The 27,169-nt window shown below is 37.7% G+C and overlaps 1 pseudogene; it reads right to left on the bottom strand.

Moving 5' to 3' along the window:
* Nucleotides 1-48: 48 nt before the first annotated feature.
* The window catches only part of LOC113083328 (ephrin type-B receptor 1-like), a 62,014-nt pseudogene continuing 34,893 nt past the window's right edge, over nt 49-27,169 (bottom strand).

The raw sequence follows: 27,169 nt of genomic DNA, 5'->3' as shown, positions 1-27,169 counted from the left end.
TTTGTGTTTATCATGTGTCTGCCAAAAATCCAGCAGTTTCCTCCTCACAGCTGGCAGGAATCTTCCATCCTGACAAAGATTTGTGACTCTTCTTCTCCTCCTCATCACCCTCCATCAACCCGTCCACATGTCTTCTCTCTTCTTCTTTTCTGCCTCTGGTCCTTAACAGGAACACTGCTTCAACATTTACCACGAAGCAAGAGATAAAGCAAAAAGGACAAGAGAGCAAATATTGCAGATGAAATTCTAAAACAACAGTTTCCTGAGCCAGACAACTTCTGCACCACTCTCCACGGGTCTCTGCTCATTCACTCATGCCACTTTACTAGTAATGGCACACATTTCACAATTTAATTTGATTTTGATTCACGAGTTTGCAATTTGATTCAATTCCAATTTCAATTCAGCACTGATTCATTTGGATTTAAACCTTATGCACCACAAAACAAGTGTGTAGCCTTAGAGCAGTAGCTCTATAGCATTGCTGTCAAAGAGCAATTTGCTTACTTATTGTAGAGGTAACAAAATTTTGCATTGTATGTGCATTGGTGTCATAAGAAATATGATTTTCTGATGACCCCCTTTTGTTTGTCAAGATGGCGCTGCTGGGTTTGGACGTCATCCAGGTCGCTCCACTTACATTGTGCTTTTATTTACTTTTGTACTTTACTTTGCTCTCTCTTCTTGCACACTTATCATCTGCACTCATCACTTACAACAAAGGAACACTTTTGGACATTGGACACCGCACCACTAACTTGTTTCAGGACACTTTATCCCCTGACCCTTTCGTAAACATCTGAGATTCTCCGGAACGCCGAGGTGAACAATAACCCACCGAGGATGGATCAATAAACACTGCAGGAAACGTGCTGGGATTCACAAGAGACTGAGGAAAAGAGCATACAGCCCTCCTCTGCCAAGCATTCTGCTCGCCAATGTCCAATCTCTGGAAAATAAGGGTGTACTCACACTAGCCAGTTTGAACCGTGCCCGAGTGCGTTTGACCACCAAAGCGCGGTTCGTTTGACTAGTGTGAGTGCTCCGTACCGTGCCCGGGCGCGGCTCGATTGGCAGGCCCTGGCCCGCTTGGAAGAGGTGGGCCAGGGCACGGTTCAGTTGGACTCGGGCGCGGTTCGCATGCAGTGTGAGCGCTAACCATGCCGGAGCACGGAAAAGGACGCGTTGCGTCACTGTTTTGCGATGCTCCAAAACCAACATGGCAGGGAAAGGGTCGCTTTGGTCTACGGCAGAGGTGCAAAAGGCATAAAAACTAAAAACTGCAAAGTCCTTGCTGCACTTCAGCTGGTACCAAACATCCTCATACGAGCAGCACGATTACGTGAAAATTTTCGCGCCACTAAGGCGACACATCTGTTTAACAACAGGCTGTGAGAGGGCTGTGGACCAAACGACACAAAATTATCCACAAAGAAAACAGAGCGATGGACTCCATTGTGTTCAGAGAGCGCCGCTCTTCCTGTTTATCCCGAAACCGTCGCACCATAATGACGTAAGAGTGCTCCGGCACGAATGCTGAAACCCTATATGTGAGTGCAGGCCAGAGGGGAGTGGAGAGGGGGGACAATCGTACTCGGGCCCGGTTCATGGCAACCGTGCCTAGTGTGAGTACACTCTAAGACAGATGTTCTTAAAGCCAGGACAAGTTTCAAACGGGACATTAAGGACTGTAACATCCTTTTCCTGAAACATGGCTTACAACCTCGGTCTCAGACATTGCTGTAACGCCGTCTGATAACTTCTCTGTTTTAAGGATGGACAGTATAGGCCGGTAAATCCAAAGGTGGTGGAGTGTGTTTCAAAAGCCACAAAGATCTTACCTTCATGCGGTGTAAGTGCAAACGGAAGACAGAAGACAACAAGCACTGTGCTGAAAAGGGGTGGAGCTACAGCTGGATCCATAATCAATATTGTTTCATCAAAATTAAGATCAGTTGAAATCGAGAAATAGTGTACATTTAAGTGAAACAGGACATTAAATGAGACAAAGGGACCCAGGTCTTCGTTTTATCCATCAGGAACTGTTTGGTCATTGTTAAAAAGTAGGTGTTACTTTACAAAACGGTTGCACTTGCTCCATCAGTCTGAACATGATGCGTCTGCATTTTCCCTTGACCATAAATACACAGACACACACACACAGACAGTGACAGAAAGAGCGAGAGAGTCTTGAAGAGATTGATAGGGTGTGACTGTCATCCAAACAGTGATAGAAAGTACTAGACCCATAAAACCCACCTGAGTGACAGCTAAATACAAATCACCCTATACAGTACTTCACCCCATGCTATTCTGTCTCTCTGTCACCCTCTCTTTCTCTCCTCAAGCTTACTCATTTTCTCAAATCATTGCCCTCTGCCAACACAATATCACATTTAACAAACAAATCTAACAAATAACAATATATATATATATATATATATATATAAAAAAAAAGGGTCAGCAGTTTGTTCTGCATTTGGTGATACTGTTTACAGCATGTCTGTCTGGTTAGTTGATGCAAGACAAATATAAATGATCTGTCTTGGTGTAAGGCTGCACTGCATTACTATTAAATAAAGTGAGTCTTACAGCAATTACAGCAGAGAGCAACTTTGAAAAATGAACTTCCCTCCGCACTCGATCAGTGATTAATTGATCTCCTGTGTGAATGTCTCTCCTTTATATGACGGATTCAAACCTTTGTCTTCTCAGCTGTTTTGTGTTCTGTTCTTCTCTGGAGTTTACTGTAGTGGCTCGTGGAACAGTGTTTGCTGGTAATTGGTTTTGTAACCACAGGTCTATGAGCTTGGTCTCGACGGAGCGATTGCGGTTTGTGCCTTTGAACGAAGAATTAAAGAGAGCAGCCTTATAGAAAAGTACTGTGGTAGTACCATGGTGCAGATTGCAACACCGCCACACTTCGTTATATAGTGTTGTACTGAATGAAATGCTTACAATTACATAAAAACACAAACATATAAAGACGACATATACATTACATAAGAAAGAAAGAAAGAAAGACAAACACATAAATAATATGTTCAACCATTCCCAGAATCCAGTGTTGGGAGTGCCCCAAAAAAATGACAAATAATTAAATAAAAATTGGAACATTGCAGATAGCCGTCGGCTTCCTGTTTGGTGCATCATGGGGATAAAGTACTGCAGTTCTGAAAAAAAAAAAGTGTCTGAAAATTGCTTATAAAGTTGGGAGGAACAAGCCATCAGACGAAATGACTGCTGACATCCGGTTTCCCAAAGCAGAGAAAAAGACGTTATTTTGAAATAATAACAATAAAACCACAGTACAGGATGCTGGAAAAGCAGCTTTAAGTCTCCAAATGGCTAGTACTTGAAAACAACAAACACTCCCACGCTCTTTTCAGCACAAACATTATCAAATGTCCTGTTTTCACAGAGTGCTGGGGAGATCGCTAAATGGATGTTTACCGTTCCTCTGACCCGGAGGGCTGGCAGACAAGAGACAATGACTGAAATTAATCATTATGTCTTTGAGAGTTTAGAAAAACAACCAAACTAACACTCGCACAGAGAGAGAGAGAGAGAACACGGTAATCTAACAGCATTAAAGTTTTCTCAGGTTATGGGAAAGGAGCCTCTACTGTACCATTTAGAAAAGTCCAATACATAATTCATCATTATTAAAGTACACAAAATATGAAAGTTCATGTTAATGTCACAGTGATCCTGTACTCAGTGTTGTTCTATAATCCTATAAAACATGTTCAGAAAAGCTAATAGTATAGTTTCTAGATAAAAGAAAGTATCAATGAAAATGAACTAAATTTTAGTATTGAACATTGTATAGCTTCAGAAGCTTTGGAACAATGTAAAACTCACGTTGAACTACTGTGAACTATGGTGCTTTCTTGTTCTTTTTCGAGCTTCAAAGCCACTGGTCACCACTTTGCTTCCATTATTTGGGCGTGACATGAAGTTGAGTAGCTGATTTATTTAACAGAATTAAAATTTTTAATCTAGAACGGAGCATTCAAACTAAAGGAAACAGTGTGTCTCCATCCAGTTTTGTGGCCAGTTGGAATGGGTCTCGAATACACTTAAATCGGCCAGATCAATGAGAGAATCACCAGAGACACAATCTAGATGTCAGTTTGGGAGTTTAATAACCCTTCAGAGCGCAGGTCTGGTGGTCACACATAAAACCTTATATCCTGTAGTCTTTGCCCATGTTTTGTCTTTCCATTCCTCTCTTCCTAACACAAGAAGTATGTGTTTATTTTAGTTTAGACTATAGTAGCTTTGGACAAAAAATAAATAAAATATATATATATATATATATATTTCCGAAACCATTCTGATCCGAACAAAGGAAAACCTAAGGACTTGAGAGTTGAAAAAAAAAAAAATTATAATTTTTTTTTTTTCAGGCAGCCGCGATTATAGATTAAAAAAATCCATAACTGCAGTAACAATCCCCAGTGTACCATACATTTTTAAAAATCATTTTCTCAACCCAATTAATTCATCAGTTTGTCTCTCCGTGCAGGAAATGAGATACTCTACATGCTGTGATACACATTGATTACCCTGTCATATGTCCTTAGAAATTATTTGTAATAGGCACAGATTCCAAATACACATGTAATATTATAAATTAAGATGAATGGAAAGAATGCAAGATAAGATGGAGCCCAGCTGGGTCTTTACCGATGTTCCCAGCAGCCATTTGTGAGTTTGTGGACACTATGAGTACGTGTTTCTTCACTTTAGCTGTAGAAACAAGGACGTTATGCTTTTGTGTTGCCCACAAGCTTTGAAAGTTGACAAATAGCAACCTACAGACTATATAATGTGCAATAACTACACCCTCCATGCATCTGAAAGGTCAGCTCCCACTCCCACCCCACCTGTCCTGCCGTATGTGCCCAGACCAATCGCACTGAATGCAGTCTGTAAATGCCAAACACTCGCTGGGTGTTTTCTTCTCCAAACCACTGAACCCATAAAGAAACACAAGGTGCCTCCGGGTGAATAAAGAGCCCAGTTGAGCGCTTGACCTGTTACGATGAAAATAACCACAGTCACCATCACGACTCCACTGACATTTTCATCTCAATCGCTTAGTGGGGAAATATCAGCCGGTTTTTGTTTCTTGTTGATGAAACATTAGCTTATACCATTTTATCAGCTAGTTTTTTTTTCCTAGACAGACATTAATATCAACAAATAAACACAGTTTCTTTCTTTCTCCTCTCATATTTTCTCTTTTTTTAATTTGTTGTATGTATATGGACACTGCCGTTGAAAAGCTTGGGATCAGTCAGTTTTTTATGACAACCAATGATGCATTTATCTGATTAAAAATAAAATAAAACCATATTATTGTGAGACATTTTTTTTATTATGATATACTTTAATGTAATTTATTCCTAAGATGAAAAGATGCAACTATCCAGACATTTCTCTGGGCTTTAGTGTCACGTGACACTTTAGTTATTCCCTGCATCTGTGTTTCCCCCAATTATCCTGTCCTTATGAGCCCTACTCCATTCAGTCTGTGTTTGACAGTTCTTGAATGTCTTTTATGTGCTCAATGTTCCCCATTCTGGATTATTCTAGACTCATTTCATGAATTCCTCATGTAGTTTGACAATTGTAATTTTTTTTTTTTTTATAATGTCGATACTTTATAAAGCTAAATTAAGATGCAAGATGCACGTTTACTTATTTAAAAAATAATTGGAATTGTACGTTTCAATTTTTTAAACAAATAGTGTAAGACATTAGTCTCTTTAACTGTATTGTGTCCAATTGGCAGTAAAGTATGAACACAGCAATTGACAGATGATGTGTTTGAGAAACCTGTTTGAAAAGTCTTTTTTTTTTTTTTTTGTAATTCCACTTAGCAAGGAGATCACACACTTCACACAAACTTTGTTCTACAAAATTTAAACAGACTCTCCATCAAAATCTTACTGATTCCCCCAAAGAGTCCCTGAAATCCAGCGGAGATACGGAGCAGTTCTACAAAACCACTGAACTGTACTTTTTTTTTAAACCAGCTCTATTAAAAACCTCTTTCAGACAATTTTCATGGACAAAATTAAATCCTGACTGAGCTTTGATTAATTAAGCCAATTTTAAAACCTTTAGTCTCCCAACTTCCCCAGGACTAAGCATATGCATTAATTCCCTTGTTTTCTGTCTCTTTCTACCCCCATTGGGCATTTCCATCAGGTACAAGAACACAATCCCCACTTACTGCCAAGACGCTACGGCACAGGAAGGGCCCATTAATGGCAAAAAGTCTCATTACGGTCTCCAAAATGATAACAACTGAGGAGAGCATGGCTCTTAAGCATCTATTTGTCAAAAGCACCATTTAACTCTCACACATACACACTCAGCAGTGGCCATTAGAGCCACCTGTTAATCAGCTCTTTTTACCTCATTGTTCTGCTCTTGTACATTTAGGAGGAAAACTCTGCAGGTGTCTGATTCCGTGTTATGATCTCTTTGTTTGTTTGCTCTGACTCCCAGCATCACGAGAGGAGCGATTACATGACACTCTGCTGCAGATTGTGTGCAGTCATGTCTGAACTGCTGCTCAAGGACTCTGTTCAGCTGGAAACAAGCATCACACTTGAGCACCAATTACGCCAATTAACTCCAATTAGACTGGATCAAAACAAGCAAACTAACAGGTGATCGAGACAGAAGGAAATAGTTATATGAAAATAGTCAACAGAAGAATGAAGATAGTTGGAATCACATTTAGAACGATCTTCCAGCTTTTTTCCATCAGAATCCAACTGACTTTGAAAAGCTTGAGCATTTAAGTGGCAGATGGCATAACTGCAATGCGTGATTATGATAAACAGAAGTTATTGTCCACTTATACTAATGCTAATATAGTTATCATTGTATTTACAGTATCTTCATAATGACCATTCTTGATTTGAACGGGCCTTAAGAGATGCCAGAACTGTTATTGTAATAATAATTTCAAACAATCTCCCCCACAAAAGATTTCCTATCTCATTACAAAAGCCAAAAACAAATCTCAGACCTTATTTAAATGAAATGGTTTTACTGATCAAAAACCAACAGCAGGTCCCTTGATGAACCCTTTATCAACAGCATGCCTTCAAACCATGAGTTATTAAGGGAGGTAAACAAAAATATTACAAACACCAACAATATTCAGCATCCTATTATTTTCAGGCAGCTGAAGGCTGCTTTAAAACAGAGCAAAAATCAGCCTCAAATCCAAAATGAAGCTTCTAATCTACAGAGAGCAACAGAACCGAGGAGCTATGTTAAGATATAGCTGCTGGCAGGTTTGTACTACATTTGGCTTCTAACCGACTGTTTCTGACTCTACGGAGTCTTCACACATCCAAACAAACCCAAACACATTCGCTCTACTCCTTTTCCTCAAGAGACAGAGGGAGACACTTTGTTTTTAACACATGCTACAACAATATCCTTCCTAAATATGTTTGTTCATTTCTTTAATAAAGTCTAAGCTTTCAAATCTTGTACATTCTATCAGGAAATTCAAACAATGAATGCCATTTTGACACTTTTAAATGTGATAGATGGCTGTAAAGATTTTTTTTCCTTAAGAAAATTAACTATCAATATCGCCAGATATCATTCTGAATAATATCGGTGAGAGTGGGCAGCTTCAAGTAACTTGGTGTAAACATCTCCGTGGACCTGACTTGGACTACACACATTCAAACACAGGTTAATAAAGCCAGGCAAAGACTGTACCATCTGGGACAGCTAATGAAATTCAGGGTCTCACCAGCAATCCTGAAAACGTTCTATTCAGGGGCTATAGAAAGTGTATTGACTTAGTGCATCTCAGTGTGGTATGGGAAAAGCTCCAGTCAAGACTGCAAAGCCCTGCAGAGAGTTGTGCGCTTAGTTGAGCACATCTCCGTGTCTGCTTTCCCCTCTCTGCAGGACATATACCTCAAACGCTGCAAAAGCAGAGCTGTTAAAATCATCAAGGACTCTATCCACCCCAGTAACCATCTTTTCACTTTGCTGCCATCTGGTAAGCGCTTCCGTAAGTGCTAACCGAGAGACTTAAGGTAAGAGGACTTAAAGACTTTCTTCCCCTAGGCCATCAGGCTCCGAAACACAAATCCAGCCTCTTAACATCTTCATGTCTCCACTTAATGTTCACTTTATCAGTAAGATCATTCACATCATTCACTACCTCACATTGACACACTGACATTGTCAACCTGTTTGCACATTTGCCTCTTGTACATTCCTGTGTATCTTAATATTTAAGACTACAGTATAATGCACAATGTACATCCCTGTGTATCTTAATATTAAAGACTACAGTTTACTTTCATGCACATTATTTTGATTTCTATATTTAATTCTACAATATATACTTATATATTATTATTACATATTTTTTTAATATATTTTATTCTTATATTTTTATTGTTTACTTTTATTTCATTCTTTCATATCTTTATTTATGTATATTTTCATCTGTGTTGTATTCTTTATTAATTGCACTGTCCATGGAGCGGACCTGACTCACATTTCACTGCTGGTTATAGATGCTCTATATAATCGTGTATGTGTCGAATAAAAATCTTGAATCTTCAATATCGGCAGAGAAATTCAGTATCGGCACACTGTCATTTTTCATTAATAATAAAAAGCCTAAATTGTATATTTTATAAACGTAATCAAAGACAAAAATACTTATATACTATATAAACATAGATAATAAATACTATTTTGATTAAAAAAATAAAAAATAAAGTTTATTGTCCTGTATCAATTTTCATTGAAGATATAGTATGAAGGGGTTGTTCACCCAAAAAGAAGAAAATGTCAGAAAAGAGAAAAGAAGGAAAAAAAGAGAAAGAGAGAGAGAAAGAAAGAAAGATCTCTTTTGACTTGAATGTGCTAAAACCCCTAAGAAAACTTTAGCAACCACAAAGGAAGTGCTTCAGCATGAGTGAGTACTACTTTTCACTTTTGTTGTGCAAAAACCAAAAGAACAAGGGAACAAAATGCTGCCGCAATTTGAAACTTAAAATTTTCTCATAGCTGGGACTGAGGGTTTCCACAGTTTAAGGATGAAAATCCAGCCCACATGCTAAATTATCCACAAGCATTAACTTTGATCCGGGAGGGGGCCGCGATAGAAGCCGCTAAACTCTCAGAACTACAGTTTTTGGGTGCCCTCATTTCAGGGCTGAATGTATTAAGAAACAGTGACACGATCAAGGGTGTTTTTCATACTGGTCCCGCTGATAAAGATGAAAGCGTCGAACCCGACGAATGTGTCTTGGCGAGATCCGCACAAACTTTTAACATACCAACTGCTGCGATGCTTCTGTAGAGCTTTTCAGTGAAAGCAGAAAATTGAAATGGCAGGGGAAGTGAAGGAGGTGGAGAAAGATGGGCTGCCCTCAAAAACTGAAAGAGGAGCTCTCAAGGAAATGATGAGGACGCATATCTTTTAGCGCAGGTCAAACTAGGTGATGTTTTCAATTTTGACTTCCTGCACAGTCCAGCGAGCAGCTCGAAATGTTGAAACTGAACACTTCACTCTTAATATCCTGCCATCAGCGCTATTGAGGCCAAACGACCACTTGGAGCCTTTTTAACATGAATGAAATGAGAAACTAGATTGGTGAAGGTAATGAAAATATAATGAAAGTTGAAACATAACTGGTAAAACCGTACGATATAGTTAAGTATAAGTATGTGTCAGAACACAAATAAGGGAAAACATTCTAATGGCACTATTTATACATATACATTCTGAATGAAAAATAATAAAACATATAATCTTAAAGCTTATAATCTTCTTTTTTGTACTATAGAAAGATGAATATATTACCATATACTATAAATATATACTATTACTTAAGATTATTATATTGCTACCATAATTGAAAAATTATTAAGACCAGTTAAACCAATAAAAATACTGAAAGTGAAAGTGAAGTGACATTCAGCCAAGTATGGTGACCCATACTCAGAATTTGTGCTCTGCATTTAACCCATCCGAAATGCACACACACAGAGCTGTGAACACACTCACACACACACTGTGAGCACACACCTGGAGCAGTGGGCAGCCATTTATGCTGCGGCGCCCGGGGAGCAGTTGGGGGTTCGATGCCTTGCTCAAGGGCACCTAAGTCATGGTATTGAAGGTGGAGAGAACTGTACATGCACTCCCCCCACCCACAATTCCGTCCAGCCCGAGACTAGAACCCACAACCCTTCGATTGGGAGTCCAACCCTCTAACCTTTAGGCCACGACTTCCCACGTCTTGATGTTTCTAGCTTGTACCAGTAACACATCACATTTATCGTTGTAAAACGAGAAATGTAAACCAGTTTAAACTGGTTCTTCATCAGCAGTGTTATCCTGTTGCTGGGGACTGTATTGATTGCATAAGCTTGCTTAATCAAGCAGAATCATATCATGATTCATTATCAAGTAGTCACTCACCAGCCTGGTTGGTTGTGATGTCTATGGAGATGTGTTGGGCAGGATACGGGCTCTTGTTGGTGACGGCGTTGACTGCCTGGATCTCAAAGGTGTAGAGAGTGTGTGCCAGCAGGTTACTGATGAAAACTCTGGATTCGGTCAGTCCCAGCTGCTGGGGCTGAAATTCCACATTATCGTCGCAATGGGAGCAGGAACGGCGGTCCGCCTGGCATTTCTTACAAATAATATTGTACACAACATCATCACGGCCACCCGTCTCACGCGGAGAGTGCCACTCCAGAGTCACGGAGGTCTCGTTCACAATAGAGATGACGTTTCTTGGTCCAGAGGGAACACCTGATGAGAGAATATGAAGACGTGTGAGAACACCTCAATTCACTAAGCAAACTATGAAAACTATGCTTCTAAAAAATGATAACAGCAAAGATTTGCATTTGTCTAGGCTCTTTAAATTACATTACTGTAATTACAATGGCTTTTTATTAAATTACAGTTTTTACACTTGATTTAATAGATAATGACTATTTTTAGAATGATTTTTTGAGTTGGAAAACTAATTTCTTTATTTTTCTTTCTTACTGCAAAAATACAAAAATCTATATTAGAGTGGGAGCATGTTTCTTTCATGGCCTGAATGAAAAAAATTTTCACCCCGAAATTAATTTCTATTTTAATTTAGTAACCTTCACTTAACTGCAAACCCATACTATATGACCTGCGTTCCTCCATTGAACACAAAAGGTGAAATTCAAGAGAAGTGTACTGGTCACACTTGTTCCTACAATTACAAAGAATGGAGATCGAAGCTTTCATGCTTAAAGAAAAAAAAGAAGAAAAAAAACACACACACCAAAACATTTTGAAAATGAAAAAGAAAAAAAAAAAAAAATAGCCTATACTAGTAAAATACTGTAGCTACTGTACAAATACCAAGTGTTCTAAAGTCACACAATAGCTTTGTAGAACAATCAGACTTTGAAATCACAATTTTTAACTGATTATCTACTGAGATGATTAAATCAGTTAAAGCTGAACTCAGTTAAAGCTGAGCTCAAGAACAGAATCAATTTGATTTGTGAGTGCATGAATCATTTTAATGGAATCAGCCAGTTCAAGCTGATGTGACTCGAGAGATTCACAAATCATCTGCTTCTCTCAAACTGCCAAGATTTATGAAAAATAAAAAAAATAAAAATAAAGTCATAAAGGTTTAGAAAGACATGACGATTAGTAAATTATTTCTGAAGGATCATGTGACACTGAAGTCTGGAGTAATGGCTATTAAAAATTAAGCATTGCATCACAGAATTAAAATATATTCCAAAACATATTATAATAAAAAACAATTATTTTAAAATGTAATAATATATCACAATACTACTTTTTTTTTTCTGTATGATTAATTAAATAAATGCAGCCTTGATGAGCATAAATGTTTTCTTTAATTCTTACTAATTCCAGACTTTTTAAAGACATTGTATAAAACTGTCTCTCAGCTATTAATGTTTCAATTCTCTATACCATTTAATTACAACTATTCTTAGTTTTTACAGCAGATTTCACTTGTGCTAAAAGTCACCTGTTGATATATGATGGAAAATCTTTTTCCATGTGGTTAAAGTTCAAACATCCATTTTCTACTCAGCTCCTAGAAAGTCTTACAGAAAAGCGCTGTGTTGTGTGTTTCCTTTTAGCTGCTGTCTCAGTCCCAGAGCGATGTGTAACTGTTCATAATTACCATGCAGAGTGGCGGCCCCCGAGCAACCATACATCAGCCCACTAACTCAACACTGAGAGCGGCTTTTCATCGACAATCAGAATAAGGGATAAAAACAAGGTTCTAGTAATGGCTCTTTATCTCAGCCTCCTGGATCCATTCCTACACATTTATCTTCCCACTATATAGCCACAGGGAAAACCATATTGTGTTTCTAATAAGAAAATGACTTCCCCAGCTTACAGAACATCTGGCCAGGAACTGAGGATTTACAGATCACTGTAAGGTTGTGATGTTAACTATAGACTGCAACAGAACCAGACGAGAACCATGGAAAACTCTGGAACTAATATTCAGGTTTGATTTTCGTGAGCAGCCACTTCCGTGAGAACATTTGAGGGACTTCTTGAAATATCAAACCTGGTGAGGAGATGTTCCAGCTCTCGAAGAAAGAGAAGAATGATTTCACTCAGACTAAGACACAATGAGCTATTGTGAAGGCAAGGCCTTGTGGGATAGATCAGGGGCTACTGGGGACCTAAACATGGAGGGCCGATGACAGAATTGACCTCGAACTCTGGCGACCCTAATGATTAGCCAATCAGGAGGACGGGGTTTAAATTCCAAATGGAGACTTCTGACAGGCTCTCTATAAAAGATAATGTATTAAAATACATAAAAAATGGTTTCAAACTTTTCAGATTCTAATAATATAATATAATATAATATAATATAATATAATATAATATAATATAATATAATATAATATAATATAATATAATATAATATAATATAATATAATATAATATAATATAAATGTTTATAAAACAAAAACATATGTATATATAATTTGACAGACGGACAGAGTGATATAGATAATATAACTAAAGCTTCTCATAAAATGTAATTTCCTAGTGTTATTGGTCAACATTTTGGCAGTCTATGGGACAGCCTCAAGCCTACCGGTTTTCATCCAAAATATCTTAAATTGTGTTCCAAAGACGAACGAAGCTTTTACAGGTTTGGAACAACATGGGGGTAAGTGATTAATGACAAACTTTTCATTTTTGGGTGGAGTAACCCTTTATCAAATACTATTTTGATAAATAAATAAAAAAGTTTCTTGTCCTGTATCAGTTTTCATTGAAAGTACAGTATGAAGGGGTCTTTCACCCAAAAATAAGATATTTTGAAGAAGAAAATCAGAAAAGAGGGAAAATAAAGAGAAAGAAAGAAAGAAAGAAATTTGGCTTTTTATACGGAGAAAAGGATAATTAAAGGTCCCCTTCTTTCGTGATCCCATGTTTAAAACTTTAGTTAGTGTTGTTGTTAGAGTATAAATAATATCTGTAAAATTCTAAAGCTCAAAGTTCAATGCCAAGCGAGATATTTGATTTAACAGAATTCGCCTACAAAAAACGACCCGTTTGTACTACAGCCCTCTAGTTCCTGCAGTAATGACATCACTAAAACAGTTTTTTGACTAACCTCTGCCCACATGAATTCACAAAAAGGGGGCGTGGCCTTGTTGCGCTCCGACGGAGAAGAAGGAAGAGCTGCGTGTTTGTCACCATGTCGTCGAAACGCTGTTATTTTCATCTCTCAAGAGTCCAATCATCTTTGTTTGGTCTTCCCAGGGACACTACTTGGAGATTAATGGTTAAAATTTATGTTTAACTCGGTTCCCGAAAATTATAATAATGTAAAACTATGTGCAGCACATTTTGCTGAGGACAGCTTGCTGAGGACAACTTTCTCAATCAGTTTAATGCCGGATTCGCACAAAGATTATTCTTGAAAGATGGACCAGTTCCCTCTTTGTCTGAAGAAGGTGTTGTTTATGGACCACGACCGGTAAGTGTATTTTATTATTTAAGTTGATGCATTTAACAGTTTCTGTAACTTATTATACAAAGGGCAATGCTGTTTAGCTTTGTTAACTAGATGTTAGGGCTGTGCAAAAAATCGAATGCGATTTTCATACGCATCTCGTCATCAGTAAAAATGCTCCTGTGGCTATGAATACATCTCCAGCACATGCTCCTGCACACTTGCTTCTCAAAACTACTCCAAAACTAGTCCAATCACATTTCCAGGAGGGCCGGAGCACCGGCCCTTTCTGTTCTGTTAACAGAGACTGTTTCATTCAGACAGTGAGCTGGTCAATATCCAAACTGTGAGTCTTTGCTTACACCACAGTTAACACGCAAGGCACTGCTTGAGTAGGTGCTACAACAGCAAAGATGTCTTACTCACTATATCTTACAGTCAGTCTAAAGAAAGGCAGAGGGAAAAAGGCAGAGAGCGAGAGATGGGAGTAGAAAAAGAACAAGTGAAAAGAGGAGGTGGGCCATATCTGGAACTAGGCCAGAAGATGTGTGTGTAAAGAGAATGAGGCCATGAGATACAGCCAGCCCTAACACAATTAGCCAGTTCCCAAAGGAAATCCACACACACTAAGAGCAACTTCACTACATACACACACGCAGACATCACTATAACTGACAATATATGCACTATAACTGCACTGATACAGTATGTTTACCTTCTGGTATGTTATACTGTATGTTTGTGTGTTTTCGAGGAAAGACCACTACTGCAAGACGACATTTTGCATATGATTATTCTGCATAACAGAACGACACTGTGTTATAGCTCTGTACTGACGAGGTTAGCCAGGTTCTTACTGCATATCTCCAGCATCCTCCACAACTAAGCATTCAGAAACCTATAGTGAATGGGGTTCTACAACCATACATACAATGTGTGCAAATTAATCGTGCTCTCAGTGGGAACGGTCTTGATGAATTTCACCCATTATTATTGATAGAAACGTACTGTGTCTACAAACACACAATTGCTAAAAATTATGGGGTCAAAGTGATTTATTTTTCTTTTATGCAAAAAAATCATTAGGATATTAAGTAAAGATAATGTTCCATGAAGATTCTTTGTACATATCCTACTGTAAATATATAAAATATTTTTTGATTAGTAATATACATTGCTTAGAATTCATTCGGACAACTTTAAAGGTGATTTTCTCAATATTTTCATTTTTTTGCACCCTCAGATTCCAGATTTTCAAATAGTTGTATCTCGGTCAAATATTGTCCAATCCTAATAAACCATACATCAATGGAAAGCTCATTTATTCAGATGATGTATAATTGACACCTAAGACTGGTATTATGGTCCAGGGTCACACACATACATACACTATAAATATATATGAAATTATTATTTATGGACACATTTAATTGATCAAAAGTGAGGAAAACGTTACAAAATGTTACAAAAGTTATTTTGTAATAATATTATACATATGAATATATATATATATATATATATATATATATATATATATATATATATATATATATATATATATATATATATATAATTTTGTTAGAGTTTTCTAACATGCTGCCTTTGTTAATGAAATTACATAACAATTTACGATGCTTTCTACAAGATGAAAACCATCAGAGATGGGAGAATGAGCGAGACAGACACACTGAGGACCAGTGACAGACATGAGGAGATTAATCTGGAAATGGACATGTGGATGATAAGGAATCGCCTGGCTGCTGCTAGATTTACTCACATTTAACTCTCTCTCACTCATACACACTGGCAAGACACCAACCAGACGGCTTCTACCACTTCCTGTCTTGGACGATGAGGATAAATCGGTTTTGTTTTACAATATTTAAAATCACAACAATCATTATTGAGTTTGATCTCAGTTTTCTCATTCTCAGTAGAATACTTGCACTGAGCTTTATGATGCAAATCTGATCGCAAAGCACTATATATATATATATATATATATATATGGTAACGTTCAATAGTCTGCAGTCAGATTTTTCAGTTTTTTTTTGCTTTTTAAATAAATAAATACTTTGTTTTAATTAATTATGTTACAAAAGATTTATTTCAAATCATTTTAATAATAAATATATCTTATTTACTTTCTTATTTACAGAATAATTAATATAATATACCTATATATGAATTTAGGGATGTGCAAATAATTGCATTTGATTGTTATGTGCATCTTGTCAGTAAAGCCGGTCTCGTGATTAGTAGTAAATCACCGTCACCTGTTTTCAGATTGAGCGGTTTTCACTACACAAGGTCAAAGTTCACTAACAAACTAGGCAATATCAGGTGACATTGATTTACTACTAATCATGGGACCGCTTTACTGACGAGATGATGAAAATATGAATTTATATTCAATTTATATTAAATTAATAGTTTAATTCAGCAGAATGTTATAAAATATTTATGTTACATATTAATGTAGTTCTATTCATTAAAAATGCTTAAAATAAAGATGCAAAAAAATGCATAAATACTTTTAGGCCACATTGATCAGAAGTGACAGCAATACAGTTATAATGTTACAAAAGACTTCTGTTTGAAATAAAAGCTGTTCTTTTGAACTTTCAATTTATCATAGAATCGTGATAAAAGATTGCATGAGAATTCGAGCAGAGGAATGCTACGTGCGTGCTGCAAAAATGCTTCATTCATTATTCAGGAACTGAATCCACAATATTTGAAAATGAAAATATGTGTTTATAGACAAACTTCAGCTAGTTCAAAATTCAAGACAGGTCATGTAAACACATTCATACTTGAGTTCATTTCCAAAAAGCACTGTGACATATAGCTCTGAGAAAAGTGAAGTTTGGTCTGAGAAGAGCTCTAGCATAGTTTGTTTGCAGACGTTTGACTGTTTGGGGGCCTCTGTGTGTGTGTGCACATCTGTTTATGTGTGTGTGATAGTTTGTAGTGGGCCGCTGAAGAAAGCGTGTCTTGTGGGTGTACACAGACATAAGCTCATAGCAGAATCACAGCGAGTCAGACGTCGCTGGCAGAGGATTAACGGCAGCAAAGCAATTACACTGCTTTACTGTCCTGTTCACCACACCTATACACAACACTGACTCCTGCAGGTCAGCCTTCTGTGTGTGTGTGTGTGTGTGTGTGTGTGTGTCTACTGGCTCAGAGAAACCCAGAGGGTTGTTCTCCGGGGATCTGTCTAAGCGCAATCATCTTAGTGCTCTTATATCTCTAAGTGAGTGTGTGTGTGTGTGTGTGTGTGTGATGCACATGAACTGGACATGAACCTACACTCTTAAAGGGTTAGTTCAGCCAAAATTGAAAATTAAGCCATAAATTACTCACCCTGAAGTCATCCTAGGTGTATATGACTTTCTTCTTTCAGACGAATTCAGTTGGAGTTATTTTAAAAACTGTCTTTGATCTTTCAAGCTGTTTGATGCAACTCAATGTCATTTCCATGAAACTGCTTCTGTTTTACAACAGTGAGCGCAAGATAGATTAAAGGGGGGGTGAAATGCTATTTCATGCATTTCATGCTATTTCTGAGTTTTCTACACTGTTAAAGAGTTGGATTCCCATGCTTAACATGGACAAAGTTTCAAAAATTAAGTTGTACCTTTGAAGGAGTATTTCTGTTCCAAAAATACTCCTTCCGGTTTGTCTCGGAAAGTTTTTTTCGAGTATGGCTCTGTGTGACGTTAGATGGAACGGAATTTCCTTATATGGGTCCTAAGGGCACGTCTGCCGGAAGAGCGCGCACTCCCGTAGAGCAGAGCACTGAGAGCACAACAGGCATTCACTGATCAGAGCGAGAGCGTCGTGAAATGTCACAAAAGGAGTGTGTTTTTGGTTGCCAGGGCAAGACAACCCTGCACAGATTACCAAAAGAGAAACAGCATTAAGGGACTAGTGGATGGAGTTTATTTTTACAGAGCATCAACGGAGTTGTACAAGTGTTTGTGTTTGTTCCCTGCATTTCGAAGATGCTTGTTTTACAAACAAGGCCCAGTTTGATGCCGGATTTGCGTATTGTTTATTTCTTAAGGATGATGCAGTCCCAACGAAAAAGGGTCATGATCGTGTGTTGGAACCGCATGCAGTGAGTAAAACTGCTTCAAATATTTCTGTGTTGTGAACTTAGCTATCGGCGCGTAAGCACATCAAGTAAACAACATGCGATGTTGGCATAAAACTGCACTTTCCACATGTACAGCTTAAAAAAAAAAAAAAAAAAAGATGACAAAGTGGAACTTAGTCATTTTCCAAAACCGCTAAGCAAATATATACAGTTTCAATACATACTACATAGAGACGTCGTTGCTAATGCTGGTCTTGTTAAATTTCAGCCTCTGGATCTGATTCTGGATAATAAATAAACGGCTGAATCTGACTGTTAGCCATGGTTTGTTTTGGATGTGTTTTTCCTCACGGTAATGTCACAGCTTCCAAACGCTCTCAACGCAAAAGCCTACTGGCGCTCGTGATTCTTTAGCTCCGCCCACACGTCACGCCTCCAGCCGGTCGTGTTTTTCCGGGAAAAATCGGTACAGACTATCTTTCTCTTATGAATATAATAAAACTAAAGACTTTTTGGAGTTATGAAGGATGCAGTACTACTCTATAGGTACTCAAGATTAACAGGAGATTGAGTGAAAACGAGCATTCCACCCCCCCTTTAAAGTGAATATTACGTTTTAAATATGGATATTTCTCTTGCAAAAACACATAGATTTGCTACAGAAAGCCTTTGTTTAAAAAAATCATAAAAAAATACAATAAAATGGAAAGATTCCATGGATATTATATCTTATAAAGAACCTTTATGTTCCAAAAATCCATACCAAATTCAGCATGCTCCTGAAAATACAATAATGCTGCTAATTATAAAGGTTATAGACTATTTCTTACAAAAGACTATCACTAAAAAGCATTATTTGCTCCATGAATTCTTTGACATTTGAGGATGTCCCTGGGTGCCCCAGGTTTTATCAGATTCCGCGGACTTTTGCAATGATATTGCACCAAAGGAAAAGCTAAATAGACCCACAATCAAACACAGTAACCAGCATTCCATAAAAGCCTAGACATATATTAGTTACATCGAATCCACATTGATTTCTGTTGGCCAGCCAATCCTCAGATAACAAGTTCTGCTCTTGTTTGGCCAGACAAAACTGCTAAATCCAAGAAAGAATGCTTTCTCTCTCTCTCTCTCTCTCTCTCTCTCTCTCTTTCCTTCAGTTTTTAACAAATGAGGATGCTCTTGGACAGACCCATATTAAAGTTTTGTTACTTTTAGCTCATTTTGGGGACATTTTTCTTCTCAAAGTATCGCCAAGAAAACTTCAACGTACTCACACAGTAACCACCGTTCCATGTAAACCTAGACGCATTAGCTGCATCGAACCCAGACTTGTCGCCAACCAAGCCCCAGATAACAAGTTCTGCTCTTGCTCAGCCAATCGAAACAGCTAAATCCAAGAGAGAACGCTCGCTCTACACCTGCACACAAACTCCAGAACAGAGCTGGTCACCGCATAGCTCCTGGAGAATTAATCTTGAGAATTGTGCTGTCCAATTAACCAGTGAGCTGTCAGCCATCAACACACACACACTCACACACTCCCAGCAGACATTTCTGAGGAAATAATTAAAGTTCTGATTGAGGCTCGAGGCAATTCGGACCAGTCCCGCTGCTCTACTCCCCGCAGAGAGAACCACGAGCCCCCAGAGAGAGAGACAGGAGTACAGTGAGCCCAAGACTAAGACAGCCGTCCACTCAACCCCCTGAGGAGCTGAAAGAAGGGATAAAATGTGCTAGGAATGGAAAAGATGGTGTTTTCTTCTCACTGAGGTTGAGACGATGTCATTTGGTACATGACAGATTCCTGTAAACTCACTCTCTCTCTGCAATCAATCATCATGTTAGTCAGATCGCAGACTGGATTCCTTCTTTGTATACACTGTATATACAGTACACTTTTTAAAAGTCTCCCTGTAACTGCTAGACACTAGCGTTTCATAGAGAAAGAGTCGTTATGAATCACTTTCTCACTGTCTGAGATATTAAAATGAACAGGTGCCAGCACAGGCCTTCCTCAGAGCAGGTGTTGGGCTAAATCGCAAATTGCCATCTGTATATGTTTCACTGAATGCCATTTTATACTCTAAAGGGTGAATTAAAATGCTGAGAGTACTTTCAAATAAAGCGTGTGCCACATCAACAGCTCACAAACACAAAAAGGCACTAATAGTGCAGCCACATTATACATTCATAAATAATGCAACTGTACAGTTCTAACCTTTAAATTATACAATTTACACAACAATAATTAATATAGACAATATTTTGCACATTTTAAAATGCCTATTGCTTTATAAATTAGTCAACACACTAAAGAAAAAATATTGGATTATGATTTACAAGAAAATACGATTTCCCAGTTTTCCAAAAAGAACAGAGATTAATCCAGATTCTCTGACTCTTTGGATGATATTATGCACTGTAGATGATGATAACTTCAAACTCTTTGCAATTTTTTTCCGAGAAACTCCTTTCTGATATTGCTCCAATATTTTTCGCAGCAGTATTGGGGGAATTGGTGATCCTCTGCCCATCTTGACTTCTGCCACTCTGAAAGGCTCTTTTTATACCCAGTCATGTTGCCAATTGACCTAATAAGTTGCAAATTGGTCCTCCAGCTGTTCCTTATATGTACATTTAACTTTTCCGGCCTCTTATTGCTACCTGTCCCAACTTTTTTGAAATGTGTAGCACTCATGAAATCTAAAATGAGCTAATATTTGGCATGACATTTCAAAATGTCTCGCTTTCAACTTTTGATATTTTATCTATATTCTATTGCCAATAAAATAAAAGTTTATGAGATTTGTAAATTATTCTATTCCTTTTTTACTCACAATTTGTACAGTGTCCCAACTTTTTTGGAATCGGGTTTGTACTAGCAAATTGCATCAGTGTATGATAATCAGTGAATGATGAAATCGTGTATTCAGAGGTGTTCACAGTGTTAAGGAGATGGATTCTCATGCTAAACATGGCCAAAGTTGTAAAAAATAATTTAGAATAATGACTGAGAATTTCTGTGCCGAAAATCTTACTTCCAGGTTGGTACAAGTTTCTAATGACGTAGGCAAGAACAGAAGTCTTATATGAAGTACATATATATATATATATAGTCCTTATATGAGCATTTCTCCCGGAAAAGCTCGCCCGTGCACACACATTAACCAGAGGAGGGCGAGACCGCGCACATCAATGCTCCAATAACATGATGTGCATAATTCTTTTAAAATTAATTCTGAGAGAGATGGACACAATCCAAAAATAACATTTCCAGATTCTAACTCTGAATAATGAGTAGACAAATAATGACCCAGAACCAATTAAAAAAGTGGAATGAATAGATCAAGATGTTCAAGGTTTTCGGAAACAAATTAATGTATTAATGCAGACACCCAAGAATAAGAGTCTCTGCAGCACAACATTTCTGACTGAACATTTAAGGGGTCTAGCAATCAAATTATACATGAGAATTGTATAATGTTAATTGCAGCACTTTAGTTATGTGTGTGTGTGTGTGTGTGTGTGTGTAAACGACAGTCTGATGAGCATCACAGCCTATCAGTCATGGATTAAATGAAACAAAAACCGTGCAAAAACGGAATTTTTGAGATTAAAGAGACACATGCTCTAAGAATGACATGCATGTAAATCTAAGTAATGCAACTTAAATGCAACTATGCAACAGCTTGAATGAGCTTGATGTTTCTGGTCAGCAACTCACTGCCAGTTCAGATCTGTGCTCTCAAACAGCTCCTGAAACAATATTGTGACCTGACCGCTTCAGTTTATTGCTAATGATAATGACAAAACCAGGAATATGTTGATGATTATGATGATTATAATGACTTACTAGTGCAGGGCGTGTCTGGCTGCTCTCCGTCTGCTCTGTAGTAGCCATTCCTGCAGACACAGATAGTGGCGGCTTCAGATGTGGACCTGCTGTTGGACGGACACTGAAGACACAAACCTGTACCTTGACTGGACTTGAACGTTCCTGGAGGACAAGCTAAAAAGACAGAGAGAAAGCTCTTGTTAGTGAGCTATTTTTTTAACCTCTTCAACACTTGTGAATTACACCTCATGCCTTAAAAAATAAAAAAAAATAGAAAATCATATCTTTTAGAACACAGTTACCCTTTACCTGAAGTTGTGTTCATGAGAGTAAAGCATGTTCTCGTTCTTATTTCAGAGCAAGGTGAGACATTTCCTGTTTGTAAAGCCTGTTTCAAGTGAAATGAGTGAAACGGAGTGCTCTCAAGACACAGTACCCAACCTGATGTCAGCAAAAGCAAACAAGAAAAAACCTTGTTCAGTTTATTTTCAAAGTCAGTATTTTGTTGAACCACCTTATGCTTTAATTATAGCATTTACTCTGTTGGGGTTTGTCTTCTCCTATTTCTCCTTCAATCACTGTGTGTATATATTTTGGGTCATTATCATGTTGGAAAGTAAGCCTTCTTCCCTTTGACAACTTTCTGGCAGAGGGCAGACATATTGTTTGATGTTGAGGCCAAATAATTCAATTGTAGTCTCATCTGCCTCAGAATCTTTAAGATGTGTTTTGGCAAAGCTCAGTAGTTACTGCATGTTGCCTTTCTCGAGGAGTGGTTTTTCTTCTTGCAATCCTCCCATACAAGCCACATTTATGGATAATTTGTGATATCGCTGTCACATGGACACAATAACCACTCTTTGTCATAAATTCCTGCAACTGCTTCAGAGTTGCTGCAGGCCTCTGGGTCGCCTCTCTGACCAGTTTCCTCCTGCCTCTTTCATCCAGTTTTGAGAGACGTCCTGATCCAGGGAGTTGAGTTGTACCAAGTAACTTCCACTTCTTAATAATAGACTTAACTGTGCTTCTACGCATTGATAAAGTGTGATTATTTTAAATGGGGGTGTGTCTTTTCTATGTAAGTTCAACTTAGAAAAAAACTTGTCTAGACCTCCTGTCCATTTCAATGCTTGCGTCTCCTGTTTTTGTGTTCAAACGTGCCCGTCATTTAGATATTAAGCCAAGTGGATGCAACTAAACGCAAATAAATAACATCAATACATGTCTTTTCACTGGTTAAGCTTTAGGTTTGAGAAAAAGCTGAGCTAAACTAGAGGTCGACCGATTTATCGGTTTTGCAGATTAATCGGCACCGATAGTTGATAGTTGATAGTTGATAGTTGAGATAATCACTTGAGTGTTCAATAACAGAAGCAGTTCAAGTGTGAGAGTATAAATTGTACTGGTATAATTGTAGGGCCCTATGATTTCCGCGATGCAGAAAATGCGGACAGAATCATGGAATCCATTCATAGGAATTCACAGTGTAGCGCACGTGATGCTCGCGGTGATTTCAGCGTCTGTCGTCTCACTAAATGAGGACGAAAACACATGAAGAACATCTCCAGAACTGCTCTTAGAGTAACTTCATGAGCATCTGACCGTTTGATTTGAGCAAAAGCATCATATCACATGCACAGAATTGTAAAGGTATTCTTTTATTTTGCAACCCGTCAAAATAAAAGACACACGATACAAGGGTGAAATACTAGGGTCACGCTGGTCTTTCCATTCAGGGATTCTGAGTTATGGCAGAGAGTGGTGAATAAATTCAGTTGACTTTTCCAGGCCGGGTTTATCTCTCTGAATAAATAACTGAGCTGATTCCAGTACTCATTTATCATTAAGGACCCCAGAGATCAGGACTCTTTTTCTCTCAGATGTCATCTGATGAACTGATGAAAGAGTGTAGCGCTGCTGACACAAACGAAGAAAATAGAGGCACATTTCATGCTGCGCCTTAATGAGTCATATTCCACACTATTGTTTTGCTCTGAAGCAAATTTTTAAGGTTATTCAAGGTTTCTTACAGTAGTTTAGAACTAAACAGATTGTTAAAACTTTTAGAACAATCTAAAAAGACAATACAATAACAGTATAACCCCTTTAGGAAGCTAATATGTTTCTTTTTGGCTTATGGATTGCAATGAGATCAGCACACGACGTTCACATGCTCTCCACCCAGCAATATTTCATGTCAGCACTAGATCAGTGTAATCTGTCGTTAATTCTTTGATTAACTGGCATTATGCCCGTGACAGATGGGACGTTTCGGCTCACAATGGACCTGGTTGTACCTCTTCACATTTAGCTGTTATTTGCATTCCATTCATATGCATCAAGCTCATGAATATGAATTACAGGGCAAACAAGGACTATATGGAGAATTTAAGATGTGGGTGTGATTGCCACACTTATACATTTACATGTAAAGATGGATGAATGAAGGAATGGCAGTAAATTAATAAAAGGAGGTGTGAGATTTTCAACGTGTAGTGTGAGAGAGGGAGGAAGAGTGTCTCCCCTTTAATGAGGGAGGACAGGATAATTCTACGCGAAGGAGTGTGACCTACGCCACGTGTGAAATCAAACCTCTGTTCCTGAAAATCCGCAGTCTTTGAAAAAATTAATTAGATGCTGTACAGCTTATTAAAAGTTTAAAGGGTCAGGTCTGCTTTATTACTCTGTTCTTTTATCTAGCCATCTACTCACCTGTGGACTTATTCATTTAGTCATTTAATAAATAATGGGCAGAGAGAAGAATAGACATATAGGGAGAGGTGGAGCAGGGGAGAGAAGAGAAGAGAAGAGAAGAGAAGAGAAGAGAAGAGAAGAGAAGAGAAGAGAAGAGAAGAGAAGAGAAGAGAAGAGAAGAGAAGAGAAGAGAAGAGAAGAGAAGAGAAGAGAAGGATACACATATCATCAGAGGAACATTTGGTACGGAGCCCCTGCCACACACACACACACCAACACACACACACACAGCAGAATGTGTGAAGGTGTGGGTGTTTGACGGACAGCTTCTGACCCAGTCCATATGACAGACACACACACACACACACACACTCCACTGCCTCACTCATCCCGCACAACGCCACGGCAACAAGCACTGCAGCCATGACCTCTGACACCTGCAGCCCACTCATATTCACCAAAACAACAGACGGTAAAACTCCTGCACGTGGATACTCATGCTGGAAAATTTAATATCCAGAATTAAACTCCAATTATCTCACAAAATCATTTAGACTAAATTTATTAAAAAGAAAACAAAAAGGCATTTACAGTCAGATGCTTACAGTGAAAAGTCAATGGAGTGGTCACTCCAAATGAAAAGAAAAAGCACTTACTTATTCATTTACATTTATTAATTTAGCTGATGCTTTTATCTTTTTATCTAAATGTCAGAGGTCACACGCCTCTGGAGCAACTAGGGGTTAAGTGTCTTGCTCAGGAACACATTGGTGTCTCACAGTGGATTCGAACCCTGGTCTCTTACACCAAAGGCATGTGTCTTATCCACTGCACCAACACCACCCCATTTAATTATTCATTATGTAACTATGTAAAAATATTAAAACATTTTATACACACACAAATATAAATGTGTGTGTTCTTATGTTTACATTGTATTATTTGGGGTTGGTTAAGATTTGTCGTTTTTGTTATTTTATTTTATTTTTACAAAAGTAGTCACTAATGCTCACCAAGGCTGCATTTATTTACAAAAAAGACAGTAAAAAACAGTAACATTGTAAACTAAGATTACAATTTAAAAGAACTGTTCTATTTTAATATATTTTAAAATGCAATTTATTCCTATGATGCATAGCTGCATTTTCAGGATCATTACTCCAGTCTTCAGTGGCGCATGATCCTTCAGAAACCATTCTAATGTGTTGAATTGGTGCAAAAAAACATTTCTTATTATCATCAATGAATTTGTGCTATTTTTGTGGAAACTGTGATTCTTCTTCCTTTTTTTCAGGATTCTCTGATGAATAAGAAGTTTAAAAGAACAACATTTCCTGTATTTGAAATGGCTTTACTGTCACTTTGAATCCCTTTATTGCATCTTTACTGGATAAAAGTCATAATTTCTTAAAAAAAAAAAAAAAGTTATGTATATACAATATGTAAAGTTGTTTAAATCACATTTCTAATGTGGACAATTTTGGTTCTTTTAATATACTATATACCAGGAAGATATATCCATATATAATATACTTATAATATACTATAACTAATATAATAAACTTTTGAATACTACAAAGGTGGGATTAAGGATACTGTATACTGCATTTGGACGTGCTTCCACTGGACTTCCATTCTAAGTGCACGTCGGTAAAAGTGTGAGAAGTGTTAGAAATTATATTTTGTAGTAATCTTTTACCAGAACATGAGACAGGTTTTAAATTTAGACGTACGCGGCTTCATTTTACAAGAGTGTTCATTTTATGCTAAGTAGTAGATTATTGTGTTTGCTGAACCATCAAATATGCAGACTCCTGAACACTAAAAAAGTGGGCCGACATCTGCTGTAAAATACCTGTAGCTGAAAGACAGCCCCTGAGGGCGAGCGCTCAAACACAACACACACAACAGCCAAGCGCTGGCTTCAGGCTTCTGCTGTGGTTTGTCTGAGAAGACCTCCATGACTGTAGCTGTGGGCCAAGCCTGAGGAGGCAACCATGAGATTGAAGCCTGAAAATTGACCACCCCTACAGACAGTCAGCATATACAGACGTGAACCAACACCTTCACACACAAACTTGAGTCACGGCATCTCAGATCTTTCATCGACCGTTAACACTTTACATTGCAAGGAACCAAACTTCTTTTACCTGACAGATATCACACGAAGATCTTCAAACATACAAACACATCGCTCACTAATGCACACACAGATCTCACAAGCTCCTTCACTCTCCTGTAACAGCATCTGAGGGCAAAATACAAGCTTTTTTCTTGTATTATTTGATTGTTTATAATAATAATAATTATTAGTAGTAGTTGTAGTAGTAGTAGTATCATCATTATTATTATTATTAATAAAAAATAATTAAAAAAATGGATACCAACTAAACTGAAAATATGAAAGTGAAATGCTTTAAAAAAAAAAGCTTATGAAAAACTATTTGCTAGAGTTGTCTGGCTTGTAGCAGGCATGCACAATAT

The sequence above is a fragment of the Carassius auratus genome, unplaced genomic scaffold, assembly GCF_003368295.1.
Source record: "Carassius auratus strain Wakin unplaced genomic scaffold, ASM336829v1 scaf_tig00037771, whole genome shotgun sequence".
NCBI classification, from domain to species: Eukaryota; Metazoa; Chordata; class Actinopteri; order Cypriniformes; family Cyprinidae; genus Carassius; species Carassius auratus.
Note: the sequence above shows the minus strand (reverse complement) of the source record. Positions and strands in the feature narration are given on the sequence as shown.